The sequence below is a fragment of the Macaca nemestrina genome, chromosome 17, assembly GCF_043159975.1.
Source record: "Macaca nemestrina isolate mMacNem1 chromosome 17, mMacNem.hap1, whole genome shotgun sequence".
NCBI lineage: Eukaryota > Metazoa > Chordata > Mammalia > Primates > Cercopithecidae > Macaca > Macaca nemestrina.
In genome coordinates, this window is record NC_092141.1 from 27,135,255 (window position 1) to 27,154,192 (window position 18,938).

Here is an 18,938-nt window from a genome sequence, read left to right on the forward strand (position 1 = left end):
CTAAATCTCTGAGATGATTTCACAGAACACAAAGAAGTTTCTCAGAAAGCTTCTTTCTGTTTGTTATCGGAGGATATTTCCTTTGGCCCTATAGTCTTCAAAGGGAAAGGAAATATCTGTTCTCAGATTCCACAGAAGTAAGGCTAACAAAGAGATCCACGAAATACAGATGTAACACTGTGAGATGAATTAACAGAACACTAAGCATTTTCTCAGAAAGCTTCTTTCCAGATTTCATCTGAGGATATTTCTTTTTTCACCATAGCCCTCTATGGGCTTCCAAATATCACTTTGCCAATTCCAGAAGAGCTGTCTTAGCGAAAGGCTTCTGGAGTGGAATGCTGTAACTCTGTGTGATGATTTCACAGAACACAAAGAAGTTTCTCAGAAAGCTTCTTTCTCTTTGTTATCGGAGGATATTTCCTTTGGCCCTATAGTTTAGAAAGGGATCCGAAATATCTGTTCTCAGATTCCACAGAAATAAGGCTAGCAAAGAGATCCACGAAAAACAGATATAACTCTGTGAGATGAATTAAGAGAACACTGAGCAGTTTCTCAGAAAGCTTCTTTCCAGATTTCATCGGAGGATATTTCCTTTTTCTCCATAGCCCTCTATGAGCTTGAAAATATCACTTTGCCAATTCCACAAGAACTGTCTTCGCGTAAGGCTTCTTGAGGGGAAAGCTGTAACTCTGTGAGATGATTTCACAGAACACAAAGAACTTTCTCAGAAAGCTTCTTTCTCTTTGTTATCGGAGGATATTTCCTTTGGCCGTATAGTCTTCAAAGGGATCCGAAATATCTGTTCTCAGATTCCACAGAAATAAGGCTAGCAAAGAGATCCACGAAATTCAGATGTATCTCTGTTAGATTAATTAACAGAACACTAAGCAGTTTCTCAGAAAGCTTCTTTACAGATTTCATCGGAGGATATTTCCTTTTTCTCCATAGACCTCTATGAGATTCCAAATATCACTTTGCCAATTCCATAAGAACTGTCTTAGCGAAAGGCTTCTTGAGGGGAAAGCTCTAACTCTGTGAGATGATTTCACAGAACACAAAGAAGTTTCTCAGAAAGCTTCTTTCTCTTTGTTATCGGAGGATATTTCCTTTGGCCCTATAGTCTTGAAAGGGATCCGAAATATCTGTTCTCAGAATCCACAGAAATAAGGCTAGCAAAGAGATCCACGAAATAGAGATATAACTCTGTGAGATGAATTAACAGAACACTGAGCAGTTTCTCAGAAAGCTTCTTTCCAGATTTCATCGGAGGATATTTCTTTTTCACCATAGCCCTCTATGGGCTTCCAAATATCACTTTGCCAATTCCACAAGAACTGTCTTAGCGAAAGGCTTCTTGAGGGGAAAGCTGTAACTCTGTGAGATGAGTTCACAGAACACAAAGAAGTTTCTCAGAAAGCTTCTTTCTCTTTGTTATCGGAGGATATTTTCTTTGGACCTATAGTCTTCAAAGGGAAAGGAAATATCTGTTGTCAGATTCCACAGAAATAAGGCTAGCGAAGAGATCCACGAAATACAGACGTAACTCTGTGCGATGAATTAACAGAACACTAAGCAGTTTCTCAGAAAGCTTCTTTACAGATTTCATCGGAGGATATTTCCTTTTTCTCCATAGACCTCTATGAGATTCCAAATATCACTTTGCCAATTCCATAAGAACTGTCTTAGCGAAAGGCTTCTTGAGGGGAAAGCTCTAACTCTGTGAGATGATTTCACAGAACACAAAGAAGTTTCTCAGAAAGCTTCTTTCTCTTTGTTATCGGAGGATATTTCCTTTGGCCCTATAGTGTTGAAAGGGATACGAAATATCTGTTCTCAGATTCCACAGAAATATGGCTAGCAAAGAGATCCACGAAAAACAGATATAACTCTGTGAGATGAATTAAGAGAACACTGAGCAGTTTCTCAGAAAGCTTCTTTCCAGATTTCATCGGAGGATATTTCCTTTTTCACCATAGCCCTCTAAGGGCTTCCAAATATCACTTTGCCAATTCCACAACTGTTTTAGCGAAAGGCTTCTTGAGGGGAAAGCTCTAAATCTCTGAGATGATTTCACAGAACACAAAGAAGTTTCTCAGAAAGCTTCCTTCTGTTTGTTATCGGAGGATATTTCCTTTGGCCCTATAGTCTTCAAAGGGAAAGGAAATATCTGTTGTCAGATTCCACAGAAATAAGGCTAACAAAGAGATCGACGAAATACACATGTAACACTGTGAGATGAATTAACAGAACACTAAGCATTTTCTCAGAAACTTCTTTCCAGATTTCATCTGAGGATATTTCTTTTTTCACCATAGCCCTCTATGGGCTTCCAAATATCACTTTGCCAATTCCAGAAGAGCTGTCTTAGCGAAAGGCTTCTGGAGTGGAAAGCTGTAACTCTGTGAGATGATTTCACAGAACACAAAGAAGTTTCTCAGAAAGCTTCTTTCTCTTTGTTATCGGAGGATATTTCCTTTGGCCCTATAGTTTAGAAAGGGATCCGAAATATCTGTTTTCAGATTCCACAGAAATAAGGCTACCAAAGAGATCCACGAAATACAGATATAACTCTGTGAGATGAATTAACAGAACACTAAGCATTTTCTCAGAAAGCTTCTTTCCAGATTTCATCTGAGGATATTTCTTTTTTCACCATAGCCCTCTATGGGCTTCCAAATATCACTTTGCCAATTCCAGAAGAGCTGTCTTAGCGAAAGGCTTCTGGAGTGGAAAGCTGTAACTCTGTGAGATGATTTCACAGAACACAAAGAAGTTTCTCAGAAAGCTTCTTTCTCTTTGTTATTGGAGGATATTTCCTTTGGCCCTATATACTTCAAAGGGATCCGAAATATCTGTTCTCAGATTCCACAGAAATAAGGCTAGCAAAGAGATCCACGAAATACAGATGTAACTCTGTGAGATGAATTAACAAAACAGTAAGCTGTTTCTCAGAAAGCTTCTTTCCAGATTTCATCGGAGGATATTTCCTTTTTCTCCATAGCCCTCTATGAGCTTGAAAATATCACTTTGCCAATTCCACAAGAACTGTCTTCGCGTAAGGCTTCTTGAGGGGAAAGCTGTAACTCTGTGAGATGATTTCACAGAACACAAAGAACTTTCTCAGAAAGCTTCTTTCTCTTTGTTATCGGAGGATATTTCCTTTGGCCGTATAGTCTTCAAAGGGATCCGAAATATCTGTTCTCAGATTCCACAGAAATAAGGCTAGCAAAGAGATCCACGAAATTCAGATGTATCTCTGTTAGATTAATTAACAGAACACTAAGCAGTTTCTCAGAAAGCTTCTTTACAGATTTCATCGGAGGATATTTCCTTTTTCTCCATAGACCTCTATGAGATTCCAAATATCACTTTGCCAATTCCATAAGAACTGTCTTAGCGAAAGGCTTCTTGAGGGGAAAGCTCTAACTCTGTGAGATGATTTCACAGAACACAAAGAAGTTTCTCAGAAAGCTTCTTTCTCTTTGTTATCGGAGGATATTTCCTTTGGCCCTATAGTCTTGAAAGGGATCCGAAATATCTGTTCTCAGAATCCACAGAAATAAGGCTAGCAAAGAGATCCACGAAATAGAGATATAACTCTGTGAGATGAATTAACAGAACACTGAGCAGTTTCTCAGAAAGCTTCTTTCCAGATTTCATCGGAGGATATTTCTTTTTCACCATAGCCCTCTATGGGCTTCCAAATATCACTTTGCCAATTCCACAAGAACTGTCTTAGCGAAAGGCTTCTTGAGGGGAAAGCTGTAACTCTGTGAGATGAGTTCACAGAACACAAAGAAGTTTCTCAGAAAGCTTCTTTCTCTTTGTTATCGGAGGATATTTTCTTTGGACCTATAGTCTTCAAAGGGAAAGGAAATATCTGTTGTCAGATTCCACAGAAATAAGGCTAGCGAAGAGATCCACGAAATACAGACGTAACTCTGTGCGATTAATTAACAGAACACTAAGCAGTTTCTCAGAAAGCTTCTTTACAGATTTCATCGGAGGATATTTCCTTTTTCTCCATAGACCTCTATGAGATTCCAAATATCACTTTGCCAATTCCATAAGAACTGTCTTAGCGAAAGGCTTCTTGAGGGGAAAGCTCTAACTCTGTGAGATGATTTCACAGAACACAAAGAAGTTTCTCAGAAAGCTTCTTTCTCTTTGTTATCGGAGGATATTTCCTTTGGCCCTATAGTGTTGAAAGGGATACGAAATATCTGTTCTCAGATTCCACAGAAATATGGCTAGCAAAGAGATCCACGAAAAACAGATATAACTCTGTGAGATGAATTAAGAGAACACTGAGCAGTTTCTCAGAAAGCTTCTTTCCAGATTTCATCGGAGGATATTTCCTTTTTCACCATAGCCCTCTAAGGGCTTCCAAATATCACTTTGCCAATTCCACAACTGTTTTAGCGAAAGGCTTCTTGAGGGGAAAGCTCTAAATCTCTGAGATGATTTCACAGAACACAAAGAAGTTTCTCAGAAAGCTTCCTTCTGTTTGTTATCGGAGGATATTTCCTTTGGCCCTATAGTCTTCAAAGGGAAAGGAAATATCTGTTGTCAGATTCCACAGAAATAAGGCTAACAAAGAGATCGACGAAATACACATGTAACACTGTGAGATGAATTAACAGAACACTAAGCATTTTCTCAGAAACTTCTTTCCAGATTTCATCTGAGGATATTTCTTTTTTCACCATAGCCCTCTATGGGCTTCCAAATATCACTTTGCCAATTCCAGAAGAGCTGTCTTAGCGAAAGGCTTCTGGAGTGGAAAGCTGTAACTCTGTGAGATGATTTCACAGAACACAAAGAAGTTTCTCAGAAAGCTTCTTTCTCTTTGTTATCGGAGGATATTTCCTTTGGCCCTATAGTTTAGAAAGGGATCCGAAATATCTGTTTTCAGATTCCACAGAAATAAGGCTACCAAAGAGATCCACGAAATACAGATATAACTCTGTGAGATGAATTAACAGAACACTGAGCAGTTTCTTAGAAAGCTTCTTTCCAGATTTCAACGGAGGATATTTCCTGTTTCACCATAGCCCTCTAAGGGCTTCCAAATATCACTTTGCCAATTCCACAACAACTGTTTTAGCGAAAGGCTTCTTGTGGGGAAAGCTCTAAATCTCTGAGATGATTTCACAGAACACAAAGAAGTTTCTCAGAAAGCTTATTTCTCTTTTTTATCAGAGGATATTTCCTTTGGCCCTATAGTCTTCAAAGGGATCCGAAATATCTGTTCTCAGATTCCACAGAAATAAGGCTAGCAAAGAGATCCTCGGAATACAGATGTAACTCTGTGAGATGAATTAACAGAACACTAAGTATTTTCTCAGAAAGCTTCTTTCCAGATTTCATCGGAGGATATTTCCTTTTTCACCATAGCCCTCTATGGGCAGCCAAATATCACTTTGCCTATTCCACAAGAACTGTCTTAGCGAAAGGCTTCTTGAGGGGAAAGCTGTAACTCTGTGAGATGATTTCACAGAACACAAAGAAGTTTCTCAGAATGCTCCTTTCTCTTTCTTATCGGGGGATATATCCTTTGGCCCTATAGTCTTCAAAGGGATCCGAAATATCTGTTCTCAGATTCCACAGAAATAAGGCTTGCAAAGAGATCCATGAAATACAGATGTAACTCTGTGAGATGAATTAACAGAAAACTAAGCAGTTTCTCAGAAAGCTTCTTTCTAGATTTCATCTGAGGATATTTCCTTTTTCACCGTAGCCCTCTATGGGCTTCCAAATATCACTTTGCCGATTCCACAAGAACTGTCTTAGCGAAAGGCTTCTTGAGGGGAAAGCTGTAACTCTGTGAGATGATTTCACAGAACACAAAGAAGTTTCTCAGAAAGCTTCTTTCTCTTTGTTATCGGAGGATATTTCCTTTGGCCCTATAGTCTTCAAAGGGATCCGAAATATCTGTTGTCAGATTCCACAGAAATAAGGCTAGCAAAGAGATCCACGAAATACAGATGTAACTCTGTGAGATGAATTAACAGAACACTAAGCATTTTCTCAGAAAGCTTCTTTCCAGATTTCATCGGAGGATATTTCCTTTTTCACCATAGCCCTCTATGGGCAGCCAAATATCACTTTGCCTATTCCACAAGAACTGTATTAGCGAAAGGCTTCTTGAGGGGAAAGCTCTAACTCTGTGAAATGATTTCACAGAACACAAAGAAGTTTCTCAGAAAGCTTCTTTCTCTTTGTTATCGGCGGATATTTCCTTTGGCCCTATAGTGTTGAAAGGGATCCGAAATATCTGTTCTCAGATTCCACAGAAATAAGGTTAGCAAAGAGATCCACGAAAAACAGATATAACTCTGTGAGATGAATTAAGAGCACACTGAGCAGTTTCTCAGAAAGCTTCTTTCCAGATTTCATCGGAGGATATTTCCTTTTTCACCATAGCCCTCTAAGGGCTTCCAAATATCACTTTGCCAATTCCACAAGAACTGTTTTAGCGAAAGGCTTCTTGAGGGGAAAGCTCTAAATCTCTGAGATGATTTCACAGAACACAAAGAAGTTTCTCAGAAAGCTTCTTTCTGTTTGTTATCGGAGGATATTTCCTTTGGCCCTATAGTCTTCAAAGGGAAAGGAAATATCTGTTGTCAGATTCCACAGAAATAAGGCTAACAAAGAGATCCACGAAATACAGATGTAACACTGTGAGATGAATTAACAGAACACTAATCATTTTCTCAGAAAGCTTCTTTCCAGATTTCATCTGAGGATATTTCTTTTTTCACCATAGCCCTCTATGGGCTTCCAAATATCACTTTGCCAATTCCAGAAGAGCTGTCTTAGCGAAAGGCTTCTGGAGTGGAATGCTGTAACTCTGTGTGATGATTTCACAGAACACAAAGAAGTTTCTCAGAAAGCTTCTTTCTCTTTGTTATCGGAGGATATTTCCTTTGGCCCTATAGTTTAGAAAGGGATCCGAAATATCTGTTCTCAGATTCCACAGAAATAAGGCTAGCAAAGAGATCCACGAAAAACAGATATAACTCTGTGAGATGAATTAAGAGAACACTGAGCAGTTTCTCAGAAAGCTTCTTTCCAGATTTCATCGGAGGATATTTCCTTTTTCACCATAGCCCTCTAAGGGCTTCCAAATATCACTTTGCCAATTCCACAACAACTGTTTTAGCGAAAGGCTTCTTGAGGGGAAAGCTCTAAATCTCTGAGATGATTTCACAGAACACAAAGAAGTTTCTCAGAAAGCTTCTTTCTGTTTGTTATCGGAGGATATTTCCTTTGGCCCTATAGTCTTCAAAGGGAAAGGAAATATCTGTTGTCAGATTCCACAGAAATAAGGCTAACAAAGAGATCCACGAAATACAGATGTAACACTGTGAGATGAATTAACAGAACACTAAGCATTTTCTCAGAAAGCTTCTTTCCAGATTTCATCTGAGGATATTTCTTTTTTCACCATAGCCCTCTATGGGCTTCCAAATATCACTTTGCCAATTCCAGAAGAGCTGTCTTAGCGAAAGGCTTCTGGAGTGGAAAGCTGTAACTCTGTGAGATGATTTCACAGAACACAAAGAAGTTTCTCAGAAAGCTTCTTTCTCTTTGTTATTGGAGGATATTTCCTTTGGCCCTATATACTTCAAAGGGATCCGAAATATCTGTTCTCAGATTCCACAGAAATAAGGCTAGCAAAGAGATCCACGAAATACAGATGTAACTCTGTGAGATGAATTAACAAAACAGTAAGCTGTTTCTCAGAAAGATTCTTTCCAGATTTCATCGGAGGATATTTCCTTTTTCTCCATAGCCCTCTATGAGCTTGAAAATATCACTTTGCCAATTCCACAAGAACTGTCTTCGCGTAAGGCTTCTTGAGGGGAAAGCTGTAACTCTGTGAGATGATTTCACAGAACACAAAGAACTTTCTCAGAAAGCTTCTTTCTCTTTGTTATCGGAGGATATTTCCTTTGGCCCTATAGTCTTCAAAGGGATCCGAAATATCTGTTCTCAGATTCCACAGAAATCAGGCTAGCAAAGAGATCCACGAAATTCAGATGTATCTCTGTTAGATTAATTAACAGAACACTAAGCAGTTTCTCAGAAAGCTTCTTTACAGATTTCATCGGAGGATATTTCCTTTTTCTCCATAGACCTCTATGAGATTCCAAATATCACTTTGCCAATTCCATAAGAACTGTCTTAGCGAAAGGCTTCTTGAGGGGAAAGCTCTAACTCTGTGAGATGATTTCACAGAACACAAAGAAGTTTCTCAGAAAGCTTCTTTCTCTTTGTTATCGGAGGATATTTCCTTTGGCCCTATAGTGTTGAAAGGGATCCGAAATATCTGTTCTCAGAATCCACAGAAATAAGGCTAGCAAAGAGATCCACGAAATAGAGATATAACTCTGTGAGATGAATTAACAGAACACTGAGCAGTTTCTCAGAAAGCTTCTTTCCAGATTTCATCGGAGGATATTTCTTTTTCACCATAGCCCTCTATGGGCTTCCAAATATCACTTTGCCAATTCCACAAGAACTGTCTTAGCGAAAGGCTTCTTGAGGGGAAAGCTGTAACTCTGTGAGATGAGTTCACAGAACACAAAGAAGTTTCTCAGAAAGCTTCTTTCTCTTTGTTATCGGAGGATATTTTCTTTGGACCTATAGTCTTCAAAATGAAAGGAAATATCTGTTGTCAGATTCCACAGAAATAAGGCTAGCGAAGAGATCCACGAAATACAGACGTAACTCTGTGCGATTAATTAACAGAACACCAAGCAGTTTCTCAGAAAGCTTCTTTACAGATTTCATCGGAGGATATTTCCTTTTTCTCCATAGACCTCTATGAGATTCCAAATATCACTTTGCCAATTCCATAAGAACTGTCTTAGCGAAAGGCTTCTTGAGGGGAAAGCTCTAACTCTGTGAGATGATTTCACAGAACACAAAGAAGTTTCTCAGAAAGCTTCTTTCTCTTTGTTATCGGAGGATATTTCCTTTGGCCCTATAGTGTTGAAAGGGATACGAAATATCTGTTCTCAGATTCCACAGAAATATGGCTAGCAAAGAGATCCACGAAAAACAGATATAACTCTGTGAGATGAATTAAGAGAACACTGAGCAGTTTCTCAGAAAGCTTCTTTCCAGATTTCATCGGAGGATATTTCCTTTTTCACCATAGCCCTCTAAGGGCTTCCAAATATCACTTTGCCAATTCCACAACTGTTTTAGCGAAAGGTTTCTTGAGGGGAAAGCTCTAAATCTCTGAGATGATTTCACAGAACACAAAGAAGTTTCTCAGAAAGCTTCCTTCTGTTTGTTATCGGAGGATATTTCCTTTGGCCCTATAGTCTTCAAAGGGAAAGGAAATATCTGTTGTCAGATTCCACAGAAATAAGGCTAACAAAGAGATCGACGAAATACACATGTAACACTGTGAGATGAATTAACAGAACACTAAGCATTTTCTCAGAAACTTCTTTCCAGATTTCATCTGAGGATATTTCTTTTTTCACCATAGCCCTCTATGGGCTTCCAAATATCACTTTGCCAATTCCAGAAGAGCTGTCTTAGCGAAAGGCTTCTGGAGTGGAAAGCTGTAACTCTGTGAGATGATTTCACAGAACACAAAGAAGTTTCTCAGAAAGCTTCTTTCTCTTTGTTATCGGAGGATATTTCCTTTGGCCCTATAGTTTAGAAAGGGATCCGAAATATCTGTTTTCAGATTCCACAGAAATAAGGCTACCAAAGAGATCCACGAAATACAGATATAACTCTGTGAGATGAATTAACAGAACACTGAGCAGTTTCTTAGAAAGCTTCTTTCCAGATTTCAACGGAGGATATTTCCTGTTTCACCATAGCCCCCTAAGGGCTTCCAAATATCACTTTGCCAATTCCACAACAACTGTTTTAGCGAAAGGCTTCTTGTGGGGAAATCTCTAAATCTCTGAGATGATTTCACAGAACACAAAGAAGTTTCTCAGAAAGCTTATTTCTCTTTTTTTCAGAGGATATTTCCTTTGGCCCTATAGTCTTCAAAGGGATCCGAAATATCTGTTCTCAGATTCCACAGAAATAAGGCTAGCAAAGAGATCCTCGGAATACAGATGTAACTCTATGAGATGAATTAACAGAACACTAAGTATTTTCTCAGAAAGCTTCTTTCCAGATTTCATCGGAGGATATTTCCTTTTTCACCATAGCCCTCTATGGGCAGCCAAATATCACTTTGCCTATTCCACAAGAACTGTCTTAGCGAAAGGCTTCTTGAGGGGAAAGCTGTAACTCTGTGAGATGATTTCACAGAACACAAAGAAGTTTCTCAGAATGCTCCTTTCTCTTTCTTATCGGGGGATATATCCTTTGGCCCTATAGTCTTCAAAGGGATCCGAAATATCTGTTCTCAGATTCCACAGAAATAAGGCTTGCAAAGAGATCCATGAAATACAGATGTAACTCTGTGAGATGAATTAACAGAAAACTAAGCAGTTTCTCAGAAAGCTTCTTTCTAGATTTCATCTGAGGATATTTCCTTTTTCACCGTAGCCCTCTATGGGCTTCCAAATATCACTTTGCCGATTCCACAAGAACTGTCTTAGCGAAAGGCTTCTTGAGGGGAAAGCTGTAACTCTGTGAGATGATTTCACAGAACACAAAGAAGTTTCTCAGAAAGCTTCTTTCTCTTTGTTATCGGAGGATATTTCCTTTGGCCTTATAGTCTTCAAAGGGATCCGAAATATCTGTTCTCAGATTCCACAGAAATAAGGCTAGCAAAGAGAACCACGAAATACAGATGTAACTCTGTGATATGAATTAACAGAACACTGAGCAGTTTCTCAGAAAGCTTCTTTCCAGATTTCATCGGAGGATATTTCCTTTTTCACCATAGCCCTCTAAGGGCTTCCAAATATCACTTTGCCAATTCCACAACAACTGTTTTAGCGAAAGGCTTCTTGAGGGAAAAGCTCTAAATCTCTGAGATGATTTCACAGAACACAAAGAAGTTTCTCAGAAAGCTTCTTTCTGTTTGTTTTCGGAGGATATTTCTTTTGGCCCTATAGTCTTCAAAGGGAAAGGAAATATCTGTTCTCAGATTCCACAGAAATAAGGCTAGCAAAGAGATCCACGAAATACAGATGTAACTCAGAGAAATGAATTAACAGAACACTAAGCAGTTTCGCAGAAAGCTTCTTTCCAGATTTCATCGGAGGATATTTCCTTTTTCACCATAGCCCTCTAAGGGCTTCCAAATATCACTTTGCCAATTCCACAAGAACTGTCTTAGCGAAAGACTTCTTGAGGGGAAAGCTGTAATTCTGTGAGATGATTTCACAGAACACAAAGAAGTTTCTCAGAAAGCTTCTTTCTCTTTGTTATTGGAGGATATTTCCTTTGGCCCTATAGTCTTCAAAGGGAAAGGAAATATCTGTTTCAGATTCCACAGAAATAAGGCTAGCAAAGAGATCCACGAAATACAGATGTAACTCTGTCAGATGAATTAACAGAACACTAAGCAGTTTCTCAGTAAGCTTCTTTCCAGATTTCATCGGAGGATATTTCCTTTTTCTCCATAGCCCTCTATGAGCTTGAAGATATCACTTTGCCAATTCCAAAAGAACTGTCTTCGCGTAAGGCTTCTTGAGGGGAAAGCTGTAACTCTCTGAGATGATTTCACAGAACACAAAGAAGTTTCTCAGAAAGCTTCTTTGTCTTTGTTATCGGAGGATATTTCCTTTGGCCCTTTAGTCTTCAAAGGGATCCGAAATATCTGTTCTCAGATTCCACAGAAATAAGGCTAGCAGAGAGAAACACGAAATACAGATGTAACTCTGTGAGATTAATTAACAGAACACTAAGCAATTTCTCAGGAAGCTTCTTTACAGATTTCATCGGAGGATATTTCCTTTTTCTCCACAGACCTCTATGAGATTCCAAATATCACTTTGCCAATTCCATAAGAACTGTCTTAGCGAAAGGCTTCTTGAGGGGAAAGCTCTAACTCTGTGAGATGATTTCACAGAACACAAAGAAGTTTCTCAGAAAGCTTCTTTCTCTTTGTTATCGGAGGATATTTCCTTTGGCCCTATAGTCTTGAAAGGGATCCGAAATATCTGTTCTGAGAATCCACAGAAATAAGTCTAGCAAAGAGATCCACGAAATAGAGATATAACTCTGTGAGATGAATTAACAGAACACTGAGCAGTTTCTCAGAAAGCTTCTTTCCAGATTTGATCGGAGGATATTTCCTTTTTCACCATAGTCCTCTATGGGCTTCCAAATATCACTTTGCCAATTCCACAAGAACTGTCTTTGCGAAAGGCTTCTTGAGGGGAAAGCTGTAACTCTGTGAGATGAGTTCACAGAACACAAAGAAGTTTCTCAGAAAGCTTCTTTCTCTTTGTTATCGGAGGATATTTTCTTTGGACCTATAGTCTTCAAAGGGAAAGGAAATATCTGTTCTCAGATTCCACAGAAATAAGGCTGGCAAAGAGATCCACGAAATACAGATGTAACTCTGTGAGATTAATTAACAGAACACTAAGCATTTTCTCAGAAAGCTTCTTTCCAGATTTCATCGGAGGATATTTCCTTTTTCTCCATAGACCTCTATGAGATTCCAAATATCACTTTGCCAATTCCATAAGAACTGTCTTAGCGAAAGGCTTCTTGAGGGGAAAGCTCTAACTCTGTGAGATGATTTCACAGAACACAAAGAAGTTTCTCAGAAAGCTTCTTTCTCTTTGTTATCGGAGGATATTTCCTTTGGCCCTATAGTGTTGAAAGGGATCCGAAATATCTGTTCTCAGATTCCACAGAAATAAGGCTAGCAAAGAGATCCACGAAAAACAGATATAACTCTGTGAGATGAATTAAGAGAACACTGAGCAGTTTCTCAGAAAGCTTCTTTCCAGATTTCATCGGAGGATATTTCCTTTTTCACCATAGCCCTCTAAGGGCTTCCAAATATCACTTTGCCAATTCCACAACAACTGTTTTAGCGAAAGGCTTCTTGAGGGGAAAGTTCTAAATCTCTGAGATGATTTCACAGAACACAAAGAAGTTTCTCAGAAAGCTTCTTTCTGTTTGTTATCGGAGGATATTTCCTTTGGCCCTATAGTCTTCAAAGGGAAAGGAAATATCTGTTGTCAGATTCCACAGAAATAAGGCTAACAAAGAGATCCACGAAATACAGATGTAACACTGTGAGATGAATTAACAGAACACTAAGCAGTTTCTCAGAAAGCTTCTTTACAGATTTCATCGGAGGATATTTCCTTTTTCTCCATAGACCTCTATGAGATTCCAAATATCACTTTGCCAATTCCATAAGAACTGTCTTAGCGAAAGGCTTCTTGAGGGGAAAGCTCTAACTCTGTGAGATGATTTCACAGAACACAAAGAAGTTTCTCAGAAAGCTTCTTTCTCTTTGTTATCGGAGGATATTTCCTTTGGCCCTATAGTGTTGAAAGGGATCCGAAATATCTGTTCTCAGAATCCACAGAAATAAGGCTAGCAAAGAGATCCACGAAATAGAGATATAACTCTGTGAGATGAATTAACAGAACACTGAGCAGTTTCTCAGAAAGCTTCTTTCCAGATTTCATCGGAGGATATTTCTTTTTCACCATAGCCCTCTATGGGCTTCCAAATATCACTTTGCCAATTCCACAAGAACTGTCTTAGCGAAAGGCTTCTTGAGGGGAAAGCTGTAACTCTGTGAGATGAGTTCACAGAACACAAAGAAGTTTCTCAGAAAGCTTCTTTCTCTTTGTTATCGGAGGATATTTTCTTTGGACCTATAGTCTTCAAAATGAAAGGAAATATCTGTTGTCAGATTCCACAGAAATAAGGCTAGCGAAGAGATCCACGAAATACAGACGTAACTCTGTGCGATTAATTAACAGAACACCAAGCAGTTTCTCAGAAAGCTTCTTTACAGATTTCATCGGAGGATATTTCCTTTTTCTCCATAGAACTCTATGAGATTCCAAATATCACTTTGCCAATTCCATAAGAACTGTCTTAGCGAAAGGCTTCTTGAGGGGAAAGCTCTAACTCTGTGAGATGATTTCACAGAACACAAAGAAGTTTCTCAGAAAGCTTCTTTCTCTTTGTTATCGGAGGATATTTCCTTTGGCCCTATAGTGTTGAAAGGGATACGAAATATCTGTTCTCAGATTCCACAGAAATATGGCTAGCAAAGAGATCCACGAAAAACAGATATAACTCTGTGAGATGAATTAAGAGAACACTGAGCAGTTTCTCAGAAAGCTTCTTTCCAGATTTCATCGGAGGATATTTCCTTTTTCACCATAGCCCTCTAAGGGCTTCCAAATATCACTTTGCCAATTCCACAACTGTTTTAGCGAAAGGCTTCTTGAGGGGAAAGCTCTAAATCTCTGAGATGATTTCACAGAACACAAAGAAGTTTCTCAGAAAGCTTCCTTCTGTTTGTTATCGGAGGATATTTCCTTTGGCCCTATAGTCTTCAAATGGAAAGGAAATATCTGTTGTCAGATTCCACAGAAATAAGGCTAACAAAGAGATCGACGAAATACACATGTAACACTGTGAGATGAATTAACAGAACACTAAGCATTTTCTCAGAAACTTCTTTCCAGATTTCATCTGAGGATATTTCTTTTTTCACCATAGCCCTCTATGGGCTTCCAAATATCACTTTGCCAATTCCAGAAGAGCTGTCTTAGCGAAAGGCTTCTGGAGTGGAAAGCTGTAACTCTGTGAGATGATTTCACAGAACACAAAGAAGTTTCTCAGAAAGCTTCTTTCTCTTTGTTATCGGAGGATATTTCCTTTGGCCCTATAGTTTAGAAAGGGATCCGAAATATCTGTTTTCAGATTCCACAGAAATAAGGCTACCAAAGAGATCCACGAAATACAGATATAACTCTGTGAGATGAATTAACAGAACACTGAGCAGTTTCTTAGAAAGCTTCTTTCCAGATTTCAACGGAGGATATTTCCTGTTTCACCATAGCCCTCTAAGGGCTTCCAAATATCACTTTGCCAATTCCACAACAACTGTTTTAGCGAAAGGCTTCTTGTGGGGAAAGCTCTAAATCTCTGAGATGATTTCACAGAACACAAAGAAGTTTCTCAGAAAGCTTATTTCTCTTTTTTATCAGAGGATATTTCCTTTGGCCCTATAGTCTTCAAAGGGATCCGAAATATCTGTTCTCAGATTCCACAGAAATAAGGCTAGCAAAGAGATCCTCGGAATACAGATGTAACTCTGTGAGATGAATTAACAGAACACTAAGTATTTTCTCAGAAAGCTTCTTTCCAGATTTCATCGGAGGATATTTCCTTTTTCACCATAGCCCTCTATGGGCAGCCAAATATCACTTTGCCTATTCCACAAGAACTGTCTTAGCGAAAGGCTTCTTGAGGGGAAAGCTGTAACTCTGTGAGATGATTTCACAGAACACAAAGAAGTTTCTCAGAATGCTCCTTTCTCTTTCTTATCGGGGGATATATCCTTTGGCCCTATAGTCTTCAAAGGGATCCGAAATATCTGTTCTCAGATTCCACAGAAATAAGGCTTGCAAAGAGATCCATGAAATACAGATGTAACTCTGTGAGATGAATTAACAGAAAACTAAGCAGTTTCTCAGAAAGCTTCTTTCTAGATTTCATCTGAGGATATTTCCTTTTTCACCGTAGCCCTCTATGGGCTTCCAAATATCACTTTGCCGATTCCACAAGAACTGTCTTAGCGAAAGGCTTCTTGAGGGGAAAGCTGTAACTCTGTGAGATGATTTCACAGAACACAAAGAAGTTTCTCAGAAAGCTTCTTTCTCTTTGTTATCGGAGGATATTTCCTTTGGCCTTATAGTCTTCAAAGGGATCCGAAATATCTGTTCTCAGATTCCACAGAAATAAGGCTAGCAAAGAGAACCACGAAATACAGATGTAACTCTGTGATATGAATTAACAGAACACTGAGCAGTTTCTCAGAAAGCTTCTTTCCAGATTTCATCGGAGGATATTTCCTTTTTCACCATAGCCCTCTAAGGGCTTCCAAATATCACTTTGCCAATTCCACAACAACTGTTTTAGCGAAAGGCTTCTTGAGGGAAAAGCTCTAAATCTCTGAGATGATTTCACAGAACACAAAGAAGTTTCTCAGAAAGCTTCTTTCTGTTTGTTTTCGGAGGATATTTCTTTTGGCCCTATAGTCTTCAAAGGGAAAGGAAATATCTGTTCTCAGATTCCACAGAAATAAGGCTAGCAAAGAGATCCACGAAATACAGATGTAACTCAGAGAAATGAATTAACAGAACACTAAGCAGTTTCGCAGAAAGCTTCTTTCCAGATTTCATCGGAGGATATTTCCTTTTTCACCATAGCCCTCTAAGGGCTTCCAAATATCACTTTGCCAATTCCACAAGAACTGTCTTAGCGAAAGACTTCTTGAGGGGAAAGCTGTAATTCTGTGAGATGATTTCACAGAACACAAAGAAGTTTCTCAGAAAGCTTCTTTCTCTTTGTTATTGGAGGATATTTCCTTTGGCCCTATAGTCTTCAAAGGGAAAGGAAATATCTGTTTCAGATTCCACAGAAATAAGGCTAGCAAAGAGATCCACGAAATACAGATGTAACTCTGTCAGATGAATTAACAGAACACTAAGCAGTTTCTCAGTAAGCTTCTTTCCAGATTTCATCGGAGGATATTTCCTTTTTCTCCATAGCCCTCTATGAGCTTGAAGATATCACTTTGCCAATTCCAAAAGAACTGTCTTCGCGTAAGGCTTCTTGAGGGGAAAGCTGTAACTCTCTGAGATGATTTCACAGAACACAAAGAAGTTTCTCAGAAAGCTTCTTTGTCTTTGTTATCGGAGGATATTTCCTTTGGCCCTTTAGTCTTCAAAGGGATCCGAAATATCTGTTCTCAGATTCCACAGAAATAAGGCTAGCAGAGAGAAACACGAAATACAGATGTAACTCTGTGAGATTAATTAACAGAACACTAAGCAATTTCTCAGGAAGCTTCTTTACAGATTTCATCGGAGGATATTTCCTTTTTCTCCACAGACCTCTATGAGATTCCAAATATCACTTTGCCAATTCCATAAGAACTGTCTTAGCGAAAGGCTTCTTGAGGGGAAAGCTCTAACTCTGTGAGATGATTTCACAGAACACAAAGAAGTTTCTCAGAAAGCTTCTTTCTCTTTGTTATCGGAGGATATTTCCTTTGGCCCTATAGTCTTGAAAGGGATCCGAAATATCTGTTCTGAGAATCCACAGAAATAAGTCTAGCAAAGAGATCCACGAAATAGAGATATAACTCTGTGAGATGAATTAACAGAACACTGAGCAGTTTCTCAGAAAGCTTCTTTCCAGATTTGATCGGAGGATATTTCCTTTTTCACCATAGTCCTCTATGGGCTTCCAAATATCACTTTGCCAATTCCACAAGAACTGTCTTTGCGAAAGGCTTCTTGAGGGGAAAGCAGTAACTCTGTGAGATGAGTTCACAGAACACAAAGAAGTTTCTCAGAAAGCTTCTTTCTCTTTGTTATCGGAGGATATTTTCTTTGGACCTATAGTCTTCAAAGGGAAAGGAAATATCTGTTCTCAGATTCCACAGAAATAAGGCTGGCAAAGAGATCCACGAAATACAGATGTAACTCTGTGAGATTAATTAACAGAACACTAAGCATTTTCTCAGAAAGCTTCTTTCCAGATTTCATCGGAGGATATTTCCTTTTTCTCCATAGACCTCTATGAGATTCCAAATATCACTTTGCCAATTCCATAAGAACTGTCTTAGCGAAAGGCTTCTTGAGGGGAAAGCTCTAACTCTGTGAGATGATTTCACCGAACACAAAGAAGTTTCTCAGAAAGCTTCTTTCTCTTTGTTATCGGAGGATATTTCCTTTGGCCCTATAGTGTTGAAAGGGATCCGAAATATCTGTTCTCAGATTACACAGAAATAAGGCTAGCAAAGAGATCCACGAAAAACAGATATAACTCTGTGAGATGAATTAAGAGAACACTGAGCAGTTTCTCAGAAAGCTTCTTTCCAGATTTCATCGGAGGATATTTCCTTTTTCACCATAGCCCTCTAAGGGCTTCCAAATATCACTTTGCCAATTCCACAACAACTGTTTTAGCGAAAGGCTTCTTGAGGGGAAAGTTCTAAATCTCTGAGATGATTTCACAGAACACAAAGAAGTTTCTCAGAAAGCTTCTTTCTGTTTGTTATCGGAGGATATTTCCTTTGGCCCTATAGTCTTCAAAGGGAAAGGAAATATCTGTTGTCAGATTCCACAGAAATAAGGCTAACAAAGAGATCCACGATATACAGATGTAACACTGTGAGATGAATTAACAGAACACTAAGCATTTTCTCAGAAAGCTTCTTTCCAGATTTCATCTGAGGATATTTCTTTTTTCACCACAGCCCTCTATGGGCTTCCAAATATCACTTTGCCAATTCCAGAAGAGCTGTCTTAGCGAAAGGCTTCTGGAGTGGAAAGCTGTAACTCTGTGAGATGATTTCACAGAACACAAAGAAGTTTCTCAGAAAGTTTCTTTCTCTTTGTTATTGGAGGATATTTCCTTTGGCCCTATATACTTCAAAGGGATCCGAAATATCTGTTCTCAGATTCCACAGAAATAAGGCTAGCAAAGAGATCCACGAAATACAGATGTAACTCTGTGAGATGAATTAACAAAACAGTAAGCAGTTTCTCAGAAAGCTTCTTTCCAGATTTCATCGGAGGATATTTCCTTTTTCTCCATAGCCCTCTATGAGCTTGAAAATATCACTTTGCCAATTCCACAAGAACTGTCTTCGCGTAAGGCTTCTTGAGGGGAAAGCTGTAACTCTGTGAGATGATTTCACAGAACACAAAGAAGTTTCTCAGAAAGCTTCTTTCCCTTTGTTATCGGAGGATATTTCCTTTGGCCCCATAGTT